The sequence below is a fragment of the Nicotiana attenuata genome, unplaced genomic scaffold (assembly GCF_001879085.1).
Source record: "Nicotiana attenuata strain UT unplaced genomic scaffold, NIATTr2, whole genome shotgun sequence".
Lineage (NCBI taxonomy): Eukaryota > Viridiplantae > Streptophyta > Magnoliopsida > Solanales > Solanaceae > Nicotiana > Nicotiana attenuata.
The window spans coordinates 185,786-195,907 of record NW_017670283.1 but is presented as its reverse complement, the minus strand read 5'-3'; positions in this window follow the sequence as shown (position 1 = coordinate 195,907).

The following is a 10,122-nucleotide window of genomic DNA, read 5'->3' as shown; positions in this document are numbered from 1 at the left end:
GAACCAAGTAACTCTAATCAGCTATATCCAATCACCTAAAACTAATATTTGACTAAACTAATATAAAAGAATTACTGATTAGACTAAACACTAAAAACAAAAGCATTAAAGATCAAACATTGATTAATAGGATTGCCTAAGGATTAAAAGAACAATTAAACCTATAGAAATAAAACTGAATAGATACAAAACACGCATCGAAATAGAATTATACTGCAATCAGAAATCGCACAAACATGATTAACCCTAAACCAAATCAAACAAAATTAAACTAAAAGAAATAAAAACAGTTACAGGAACAGAATCTAAAAAACAAATCAAAGCATCACTCATGAACAAAAAATTGGGCTAAAGGGGAATTGAAAACTCATGATAAAAAGATCAAATTAAGACGAAAACTTACCAACTAAGAAAACAAAAATCATGAAGCAAAGAACAGAAAAAACAACAAGAAAAAGAAAGAAAAAAAAATGAAAATACCTCGACTTGAATCCAGTGGCCCTTCTTTGACAAATTCGGACTATAATCATCCCTAATTAGGTGTTTCCATGATAAAACACCTAATTAAGGGCTATTATAGCCCGGAAACCCTTTATCCCCAATTTGCATGCATTAGGGTTCTTGGCCAGACTTCGATCTAAAATTCGAGGAGGACCAGTGAGATTTAGAGGGTACTAGTTGTGGATTTAGGAAGAGGAGGGTGAGGGGAGTGTATGGTGTTAATTTGGTAAAGAAAGGGTGGTGCCGCCCACGGGCGCCGCCGTGGGCGGCGGAGGCGGCGGCCACAGATTTGGATATTCGAGAAGCTTGGCTAACTTTTGGGGAAAACTAAGTTCGGGTTCGAGATGGGGAGAAGGAGGAGCACCTAGGGTGTATTTTTGGGGCTCATCAGAGCATCGCCGCCGGCGGAGGCGATTTCCGGCCGGCGGCTTAGGGCAGAGGCGGTGACGGAGACGAGAAGGGGCAGGAGAGGTACGAGGAAGGTGAATTTTGTCGTTAGGCTTTCTAAAAAAAACGAACACTTTTATTTAATAATCAAGATTGAACCATGGTCGTTGGATTAGAGTGGATGGATGGCTTGGATTGATTTGGCATTCTTTAATTCAAAACGACGTAGTATCCCTCCTATACTACGTCGTTTGATTGGTCTCAAGGGCATGGTCGTTTGGACCGGGAATAAGGGCGGATCTGGGCCATTTTGGCCGGATTTGGGGAGGGGTTTTGGGCTGGAATTACAAATAGCCCAAACAAATTAACAGCCTATTAATTGTTAAAAATCCCCTTTTTAATTTCTTTATTTGTTTTCTTCTTTTCTTCCNAATAAGTGTGTCCAGTATAACCTTCAACCTAGATTCATGCCAGACGAAATTATTACTAGATGGAACTATACATATATATTTTTAAAATGTTGCTACAAATATAGATTCCCAATAACTGAAGTTGCTAATGCGCATTGTACTGATCCAAGCCGTATGTTAACAACTACTACTTGGGAGGTCATTAATGATGTTGTTAAATTTTTACATAAATTTTATACAGCTACTGTTGAGTTTTCTGGAGCATATTACCCTATTATTACTATGGCTTTAGTACATATAGCTGAAATTTCTTTTCTACTCTTTGAATTTAAGAAGAAAGAAAAATATAAGGATGTTGTGGAAAAAATGCAAGCAAAATTCAAAAAATATTGCTTTCCAATTCCTCCGATTTACTTAATTGGTGCTGTTTTAAATCCTTCTATTAAGATGTCTGATTGTCACCAATTAATGAATGCTTTATATACTTATATGGAGATTGGAGAAACTGAAACCCCAAATTTATATGTTTCTATGAACAACCTAAATGATTATTTACAGAAATTATATAATTATTATGCAAATGTAATTGATGATGCTGCTCGTACTGTAGGCAATGTTAATCCTACTATGCAATGTAGAACTTCTGCTACTGTGAATGATGAAGAAGGCTTTGATGATAGTTTTAATATTTTTTTCTACATTTTCTAACACTCAAACAAGTTGCAGGGACATTGATGAACTTCAATTCTACTTGCAGAAGCAAAAAGAGCCTCGCAAAAAGGAATTTTCACCGTTGGGATGGTGGCATGAGAACGGAAAGCAATTTCCTGTTCTTTTCGCAATGGCTCGGGACGTGCTGAATGTGCCAATTTCAACTGTTGCATCGAAGAGTGCATTTAGCCAAGCAAGACAACAACTTGGAGACACCCGTCACTCATTGGGAAGCAATGCTTTGGAAGTTTTAGTATGTTTCAGAGATTGGATTAGATCGGAAAGAAGAAATCAAGGACGTGAAGATGTTGATAGCCCAGAAGACGAGGAACTTGGAGATATATTAACACATGGTAACCCATCCGAATTTAACACTCCAGAAGAAGGTCACTCAGTTCATATTGATTATGAGGAACTTACTAAGGCAATGCAAAACCTTTGAATTTACTTGTTGTTAAAAATGTAAACCTTTCAATTTGTAAGTTTGAAATTTGAATTATGAAATAAAAGTAGCACTTCCAATAAGTGCAATTTTTTCTCATCTTCCTAGTATTCTTTAAATTAATACAAAGTATTAATATAACTTACAATAGTTATACAAAATTCCAAAAAAAAAATTAAAAAAACAATAAACCCGGCCCGGCCCGGCCCCCTCAACCCGTAACCCCTACGGTTCAATTTTTACCTGGATGAACCCGAACCCGTTAAACCCGTTAAGACCTAGCCTGGAACCAAACCCGTACGGGTTCAAATAACACAGGCCCGGACCGGCCCGGCCCACCCGTTTAACACCCTTACCGTCGCCTTATGGTGCCCGAAGGTTTTCACCGATAAGATTCTCTCATTTTATTTCTCTCAATTTGACTTGTATCAGATTCCAACAATGACATTTTCACTTCCTTGCCTTTGCCAATTGATCGGAAGGACTTGGACAAGGTCTTTGGGTAAAAAGGATTTTGGGTGGAACTTACAACTTTGGAACCGTTTCGGCGGATTCGTAGCCGAACCATCATATCATCTGCCCCAGTTTCAACTTTTGGGGAAATTGGGGTTTTTGTTTTGGTGTGACTGAACCTCAGAGAGAGGCTGCCTACGTATCCTTTCGGAATCAAGTCAGACGTAGTTCAGGGAAAACATTTGTTTTGGGTGTTTTTTTGTTTTGTTTTGTTTTTCCTCTTTTCTTTTTTTTTTTCTTCTTTTCTTTTTTTTGTTCTTCTTCTTTTTTTTCTCTTTTTTTTTTGATAGTACTTTCGGGTTCCAAGGAGGGTGATCAAAGAAGAGTAACCGGCTCAAAGGGTTTACGAACGATTGATAGTGTTTGGGTAGCGAGAAGGAAAGTCTTCATCATCTCAATTGCACAAAAGCCGTCACCACAAGAGGCCTAGACATAATACCTTTTTACTGCATCTGCATTGACTGCTGCTTCGGGATCATTTCCTTCGATGTCTCCCAGATACAGTGCTCCCCTTGGCAATATCTTCCGGATTATGTATGGACCCTTCCAGTTAGGAGCAAATTTTCCTTTTGCTTCCTGGTGATGAGGAAGAATGCGTCTCAGCACGAGTTGTCCCACTTCGAAATTCCTGGGACGTACTTTCTTGTTATAAGCGCGGGCCATTCTTTGTTGATATAACTGCCCGTAACAAACCGCGGCCATCCTTTTTTCATCAATTAAAGACAACTGCTCCAGTTGAGTCTTGACCCACTCACTATCCTCAATCTCTGCTTCAACAATTATCAGAAGTGAAGGGATTTCTACTTCTGCAGGTATGACAGCCTCAGTTCCATAAACCAACAGGTATGGGGTTGCTCCTACCGATGTACACACCGTAGTGCGATATCCAAGTAATGCGAAAGGCAACTTATCATGCCATTGCCTGGAGCTTTGAATCATCTTTCTCAAAATCTTCTTGATGTTCTTATTTGCTGCTTCGATGGCACCATTGGCTTCGGGCCGATAAGGGGTAGAGTTTCTATGCGTTATCTTGAATTGTTCGCATACCTCTCCCATCAAGCGACTATTCAAGTTCGCAGCATTGTCGGTAATGATAGTTGCAGGAATGCCAAAATGGCAAATGAGATTGGAGTGCACAAAGTCTACCACAGCTTTCTTAGTAACTGACTTGAGAGTGATGGCTTCAACCCACTTCGTGAAGTAGTCAATGACGACCAATATGAATCTATGTCCGTTCGAAGCTTTCGGCTCGATTGGCCCAATAACGTCCATACCCCAGGCAACGAATGGCCAAGGTGCTGACATCGGATGTAGTTCTATTAGAGGTACATGAATCAAATCACCGTGCACCTGACACAGATGGCATTTCCGGACAAAGCTGAAACAGTCTTTCTCCATGGTTATCCAATAATACCCGGCCCAAAGTATTTTCTTTGCCAAAACATACCCATTCATATGAGGTCCGCACACTCCTGCGTGTACTTCATGCATAATTCTTCCGGCTTCCTCGACGTCGACACACCTTAGCAAGTTGAGATCCGGGGTCCTTTTGTACAAGGCATCACCGCTTAAGAAGAAACCACTTGCGTGCCGTCTAATGGTTCTCTTTTCATCTCCGGTGGCTTGCTCGGGGTATTCTTGTGTTTTCAGAAATCTCTTGATATCATGATACCATGGCTGGGTACTGGGTTCCGCCTCAACCACGTTACAATAACCATGCCTTTCTTTGATTTGAATTTCCAGAGGATTAATATGGGCATTGTCTGGGTAAGGCAGCATCGAAGCCAGAGTGGCGAGTGCATCGGCTAGTTCATTGTGATACCGAGGGATGTACCTGAATTCTATCAACTTGAATCGCTTGCCAGATCCTCCACATATTGTCGATAGGGAATGAGCTTAACATCTCGGGTCTCCCACTCTCCTTGGGCTTGCCGGATAATCAAATCAGAATCCCCCATGATCAATAAATCTTCAACATCTTGGTCAATTGTCATATTCATACCCATGATGTAGGCTTCATACTCAGCAGTGTTGTTCGTGCAGAAGAACCGAAGCCTGGCTGTAGCCGGGTAGTGCTGACCACTGGGTGAGATCAAAATTGCCCCAATTCCTACACCTCTAGCATTTACTGCTCCATCAAAGAACATTTTCCAAGCATGAGTGTCCTCAGAGATTGCTTCTATTGAATTTACCTCTTCATCTGGGAAGTAAGTGCTCAATGGTTGGTATTCCTCGTCAACCGGATTTTCAGCCAAATGATCTGCAAACGCCTGGGCCTGCATCGCCGTGCGAGTGACATAAACTATATCAAAGTCAGTGAGCAGGATTTGCCATTTCGCTAACCTCCCGGTGGGCATCGATTTCTGGAATATATACTTCAAAGGATCCAACCTGGTTATGAGGTAGGTAGTGTGAGCTTGAAGATAATGTCTCAGCTTTTGAGCAATCCATGTCAAGGCACAGCAAGTTCTCTCCAACAGAATATATTTAGCTTCATAACTGGTAAACTTCTTGCTCAAGTAATAAATTGCCTACTCTTTCTTCCCGGTTATATCATGTTGCCCGAGGACACGGCCAAAAGAATTTTCTAGGACTGTCAGATACAAGAAGAGGTCTCCCTGGCTTCGGTGGGACCAGGACTGGAGAATTTGACAGATATTCCTTGACTTGTTGAAGGCCTCTTGACATTCAGCCGTCCATTTGATTGCTGCATCTTTCTTCAATAGTTTGAATATGGGCTCACATGTGGTAGTCAGTTGAGCAATGAACCGACTGATATAGTTTAACCTGCCCAATAAGCTCATCACGTCTTTCTTAGTTCTCGGAGGAGGTAGATCTCGAATAGACTTTATCTTCGTTGGATCTAACTCGATACCTCTCCTGCTGACTATGAAACCCAAGAGCTTTCCTGACGGGACTCCGAATGCACACTTGGCCGGATTCAGCTTCAAATCATACTTGCGCAACCGCTCAAAGATTTCCTCAAATCTCGAAACATGANGATTGCTGCATCTTTCTTTCAATAGTTTTAGAATATGGGGCTCACATGTGGTAGCTACTGAGCAATGAACCGACTGATATAGTTTAACCCGCCCAAGAAGCTCATCACGTCTTTCTTAGTTCTCGGAGGAGGTAGATCTCGAATAGACTTGATCTTTGTTGGATCTAACTCGATACCTCTCCTGCTGACTATGAAACCCAAGAGCTTTCCTGACGGGACTCCGAATGCACACTTGGCCGGGTTCAGCTTCAAATCATACTTGCGCAACCGCTCAAAAAACTTCCTCAAGTCTCGAACGTGATCATCCTGGGTTCTGGACTTGATGATCACGTCGTCCACATATACTTCTATCTCTTGATGCATCATATCGTGGAAGATGGCAGTCATGGCTCTCATATAGGTCGCTCCGGCGTTCTTCAGACCAAATGGCATAACCCGATAACAGTAGGTACCCCAGGGTGTAGTGAAGGCTGTCTTCTCTGTGTCTTCTTCATCCATCAACACCTGGTGATATCCTGCGTAACAATCCACGAAGGACTGTATCTCATGTTTGGCGCAGTTATCAACAAGGATGTGGATGTTAGGCAAAGGGAAGTTGTCTTTGGGACTTGCTTTATTCAAATCTCTGTAGTCCACACACACCCGGGTTTTCCCATCTTTCTTCGGCACTGGGACTACGTTGGCCAGCCATGTAGTATACCGGACCACTCGGATTACTCCCGCTTTCAGTTGTTTTGTGATTTCTTCTTTGATCTTATCACTGATATCAGTCTTAAACTTTATTTGCTTTTGCTAAACTGGAGGACAATCGGGGTAAATTGGCAATTTATGCACCAGTAGATCAACGCTCAGTCCCGGCATGTCATCATATGACCAAGCAAACACATCTTTATGCTCAAACAGGAGTTGAATTATTGCATCTCGGGTTTTCTCATCCGTGTGAATGCTTATTTTGGTTTCCCTGATTTCATTCGGCTGTTCCCAAATTAACCGGTTCAGTGTCATTCAGATTTGGCTTAGGTTTGTTCTCAAATTGTTCCAGTTCTTGATTTATTTCCCTAAAAGCCTCTTCTTCGTCATATTCCGGTTCTTGGTTCATTATTTCACAGTTAGACAGCGTGTTTGAATTTGGGCATGAAGTCCGCAAGCATGTCATGTTATTTAAAGCCACATTATTAGAACTGAAAAGAGAAATGAAAAAGAAAAATAACAAAAATCAGAAAGAATAAAGAGAAAATGGACGATGAAATATTGATTTCATTTCTTGGAATTGGAAAGATAACAGGGTTTACATTCAGGAATTTAAAGACGAGAAAAAAAAATAAACATCCGAGTTACACCCTGAAATAACTCGGGATGCAGAAAAAGTGGCAAGGCTAGTCTACCGGGACTCCCGCCTGATCGAGAATGGCGTAGCCTTCCAGTTCTGAAGTTTAGCACTTGGTCCCATGAATAGCACCTCAACGGTGCTAGTGCCCTCCCCTGGCTGAACCATGTGGGTTTCATATAATATCTTTCTCATTGCCCCACATATCCCTTCAATCTTTTCGGCCGTAAAGGCCTCATCCTCTTCTTCTTCATTGTATTTTGGCTTAACGAAGGTCTCGTACAGATGTGGCAGTGGCTGTGGCAAGACCCACCCTTCCTTCTTTCTCTCATCAGCCCATTCTACATCTTCTGGGCCAGGCAGGAAACCTATTTCGAAGAACTTTTCAGTTGTAGGTAGAGTCACGGGCTCGGATATCCCTTGCAGAGCTTTTCCAAGGCCCTTGCCCGGCCTGAAACCGTGTCTGATCATCTCCTTAGCCACCATAATCGTAGCATTGGACAGGAAAGGTTAGGGACAAGGACTTCCTTCTTCGTACTGACCCGCCACCACAATTTCAAAAGCTTGATAAACAATATGTTCACTTCCTTCCCTCGCTTCCAAACATGGGATAGATGGGTCCCGATAAATGGACTGCTCGTCTTCTCCGTGGACCACAATTTCCTGATCGTCGTACTCGAATTTCACCATTTGGCGGAGGGTGGAGGGTACAGCTCCCGCAGCATGGATCCAGGGCCTTCCCAGAAGAAAATTGTATGATGTATCCATCTCCAGCACCTGGAAAGTCACCTCGAAGTCCACCGGGCCTATAGTCAATATTAGATCAATTCTCCGATGGTATCCCTTTTAATGCCATCAAAGTCTCTCACGCATACGTTATTGGGACGAATCCTTCCGGTCCCGATTTCCATTCTCTGCAGTGTGGAGAGTGGGCAAATGTCAACACCTGAGCCTCCATCCACCATGACTCGCTTTACATAGTAGCCCTCACACTTGACAGCCAGGTGTAAGGCTTTGTTGTGAGCCGCTCCCTCGGGAGGCAAGTCGTTTTTGCTAAATGAGATTTGATTGACGGTGAAGAACCTTTCTGCCATTCTTTCAAGCTGTTCGACTGAAGTTTCAACTGGCACATATGCCTCATTCAGAGTTTTCATTAAGATCTTCTGATGCTCAGGGGACTTCGTCACTAGCGACAGCAACGACACTTGTTCAGGATATTTTCTCAATTGATCGACTACTTCGTAATCAGGCATCTTCATTTTTTGGAATAAAGCTTCCGCTTCCTCAGTACTCACAGGCTTCTTGGAAGGAAAGCGCTTTCGCGTGGCACTGTTTACCTCCTGTATATTTGAATATTTCTCAACAGAGGTATTTCCTGGAAGCTCTCCCGATATTTCTTTGCCTTTGTATGTAACCACTGTCTGCTGGTAATTCCATGGCACCGCGGCAGGGTCCGTCATTGGCTTCTGTGGTACGCGTCCAATAACCACTGGCTCATCCAGCCGAGGCGGTTTAATTGTCCCCCGTACCACATAAGCTCCTTTCGGTACATACATTTGTGTTCCCTTTTTCAATTCAATTTTCTTTGGAGCATTCACAACCAGTGGCTTTTCTTGGCGGCCTCACGGAACATGGAGAATTCCATTTTTAGAAGGCACCGTCTCTGTTTTTGTTTCAGCCTTCTTCTCAGATTCAGTCTTGACGACTTTATTCTTCTTTTCCCCTTTTTCTTGCTTCGGGGCTACCTTGGGCTTCCTTTCTGCATCAGCGATAGCAATTATAGCTTTTAAGGCTGGATCAAACTCCCTGTCTTCACAAATTATCCTGATTACCGGCCCCTAGTTGTGAGTGGGCAACGGATTGTTGGTCACATTTGGGACGTCCTCGTCCCTCAGCACTATCTTTCCCTGTTCTATCAAGTCTTCCACAGCTTTTTTCAATGTCCAACAGTTGTCTGTACCATGCCCCTCAGCTCCTGAGTGATAAGCACATTGGACGCCCCGCTGATAGGATGGTGATTCGGGGTTTTGCCTGTTTGGAGGTATGGGTTGCAGCAAATTCATTTGAACAAGCTTCGGGAACAGACTGGAGTAGGGTTCACCGATTGGTGCAAAGTTTGGTCTTCTGGGTGGTTCCCGAGGACGGAAATTATTTTGCGGAGTCGAGGATTATAGTGATTTTGGTGAGGAGGTTGATTTCTTGGAAACGGGGGTTGATTTCTGTTGGCCTGTGGCTGCGGTCGGGCAAAGGGTTGTGCGTTCATGACCGCATAAGGTGGGGGAGCATAAGCCATATCAGGATGAGTGTAGTAGTGTTGAGGGGTTCTTTCGGAAAACACTGGTCTAGGAGCCCGATATCTTCTTGCCCCTGATGTTGTCATAATCGTTTCCTCTTTCTTTTTACCTTTGGCCATTCCTCCAGACCCGCCTTGGATGGCTTGGGAGGTTGCTCTGATGGCTGACTGACTCAAAATCCTGCCCGTTTTCAGATCATTTTGTACCATTTCCCCAATCTTAATCGCCTTTGCAAAAGGTTTGCCCATGGCTGACATCATGTTCTGGAAATAATCCGCTTCCTGGGCCTGAAGAAAACAATGACCATTTCTACTTCATCCATTGGAGGTTTCACCCTCGATGCCTGTTCGCGCCACTTAATTGCATATTCTCGAAAACTTTCTGAGGGTTTCTTCTTCAAATTTGCCAAGGAGTTCCTGTCTGGCGCAATGTCGATGTTGTACTGAAACTGCCTTACAAAATCTCTGGCAAGATCGTCCCAAATGTGCCATCGTGAGACATCTTGGTCCATATACCATTCTGAGGCAATGCCTACT